Raw genomic sequence first — 2,588 nt, 5'->3', positions numbered from 1 at the left:
CAAGAAGTATTTTCCCCTCATCCGGGCCCCTGACATATCGTGTAACATCTGCATGATGATACTTATTGTAACGATCTATTTACCACTTTCTCTTTCTCTGAGGGGTTAGCAAACTAACCTTTCTCTGAGGGGTTAGCAAACTAACCCAGTCCTTGAGCCAAACTGGGTTTTTAAGGGAAAGTTTTATTGGAACACAGTTCATGCCTATCTGTTTCCATATTGTCTGTAGCTGTTTTCGCGCTACAATGGCAGAGTTGAGTAATTGCAACAGACACCATATGGTCCACAAAGCTAAATATATTTGTAGTTAGCCCCCTGTATCTGTGGGTTCTGCATCTGTGGATTCAAGTAACCACAGATCAAAAATACAGTATTAGGGGGAAAAGTTCCAGAAAGTTCCAAAAAGCAAACCTTGAATTTGCTGCGTACCAGCAGCTATTTACATTGTATTAGGTATTATAAGTGATCTAGAGATGACTTAAAGCACGTGGAGAATGTGCTCAGGTTATATGCAAATACTACACCATTTTATATACAGGACTTGAGCATCTGTGGATTTTGGTACCCACAGGATGGGGAGCGGTGTATTCTGGAACCAATTCCCTGCAGATACCGAGGGATGACTGTACTAGCTGGCCCTTTATTTTAAAAGATTGCCAACCCCTGCATTAGATTATGAGCTCCTTGAAATAGGACTCAGGTCTTCTAGGGGGCTTCATCTTGGCACATGATGGGGGCTCCCTAGGTAGGTGCTGAATGAGGGAGAGTAAAGATGTTGCAGACTTGAGTGGATGCCAATTCTGAAGGAACAACGCCCTCAGGAGCCCAGGTGTCAGGATCTGAGCCCCACCCAGATCCTGGGAAGCCCCTCAGCTCTGTGACGCTGCCAGCTGCCTAGTGGTCCCCACAGGTGACCCTGAGTCGGAACCAGTAACAGGTCACCACATCATCACACCAGCACCACTCACAGCCCCTCAAATGACAGGACCAGCATCTTCTTGGAAGGAAACCCCTCTTAAATCCTCACTCATGAAATGGAAAAGATGCTGCTGGAGATGGTTTGGAGAGCTGTACCCCACTCCTTTTTGTCCACTGCCTCCTGCCCCCAGCTTTGGTGCTATGTCTTTCCTTGGAACTCTCATGAATTGAATCAGAGTTTGCTTTTCTGCCTGAGGCAGGCTGTCCAACAGTGATCACTTCAGCTTCTTGCTGGAAAACAACATCTACAAAAAACAAACAACAACAAAACCAACTACCATTCACTGAGCCCTGTGCCAGACACCATGCCACAGACTTCACATAGTCAACACCAGTTTTTAGAACAGCCCTCAGAGGTGAACTAGACTTTATCATCTCATCATGAAGATGAGAAAACTGAGGCTCCAGAAGGGTGAAGCCATCTGCCCATAACCAGTAAGTACCAGAGGTGAGATGGAAAGGTGATGGAGGTGAGATGGAAACCCAGTATCCCTGCTTGTCTCGTGTCCCTGACCTGCTTTCCCAGGGACCCATAATCCAGCAACTGGAACGATGTTGGAACTCTATGATATGATCTTTGAATCAAGTATTTTAGTTACATTCACCTGACCCAGCCTGGTTATGACAGATAAGGTACCATTTATTAGACACGCATTGGCTGTTCATTTGTCCTGCATCAGGCTCTATGCTGGACACTCAGGACACAGAGGTAGATTGAGCACAGCTTTACCTCTCAAGGAGGTAAAGTGTAATGATGGAGAAGCAAATGATAAACCAGCAACTAGCACAACAGGTGAGACACTGGGTGGAGGGATGGAGGAGAGAGGAGGGGCTGTGGGTGGGCGTGACTACGAGTGGGCATGGCCATGGTGGGTGGGGCTCTGAAATCCATCCCGCTGCCTCCAGGTTAGCTACCCATGATCTCCTCCATAGATTGAGGTTCCAGGCAAGAGTCCCCTTGAATAGTTCCTTTGCTGAGTTTGAAAACTTCCACTCTACAGGATGAACGAAGCAGGAAGAACCAAGTACTGATGCCATCACCATCTGAAAAACAGGCTTTTTCAAAAAATCACATTCTCCCAGAAGTACAGAGACCAACTCCTAAATACATTCCTGGAGAGTTTTTTTCATCCCAGAGGACAATTAACCTTTGCAATTAGCTTCATCAACAGGAACTTAACATCAAATATTTGGTTGCTTAGCAACAAGGAAGCAGCCACTAGCAGGATTGCAGTATCTTTGTTACTCAAGTCTCCTGGGGCTACAGACTGAGGAAACGCTGGGCTGGATTTCCAGACTCTGCAAGCTCTTTGCCCAAAAGTCCAGGCCACCCAAGGCCCCGCTGTCAGTGACCTCTGGGGCCAGTGAGCCCTACGAGTGAGATCCCAGTCTTTCAGCAGTGACTGAGGAAGGGGAAGGTTCCAGCCTCCAGTGTCCCCCATATGCCTCAGAAGAGCCTCCAAGAATGATGCCCAGGCAGGAGATGTTGGTCTTCCTCACCCTTTAGAGTTGTATAGCCTGGGAAAGCTGGGGCCTGCTGTATACCTATGGCCAGCTCACTTTTCTTGCCTTCTTCTGATTTTCACCGGGCCCTTCTTATCCTCATTTTA

This window comes from Lipotes vexillifer, unplaced genomic scaffold, assembly GCF_000442215.2.
Source record: "Lipotes vexillifer unplaced genomic scaffold, Lipotes_vexillifer_v1.1 scaffold6, whole genome shotgun sequence".
Lineage (NCBI taxonomy): Eukaryota > Metazoa > Chordata > Mammalia > Artiodactyla > Lipotidae > Lipotes > Lipotes vexillifer.
Note: the sequence above shows the minus strand (reverse complement) of the source record.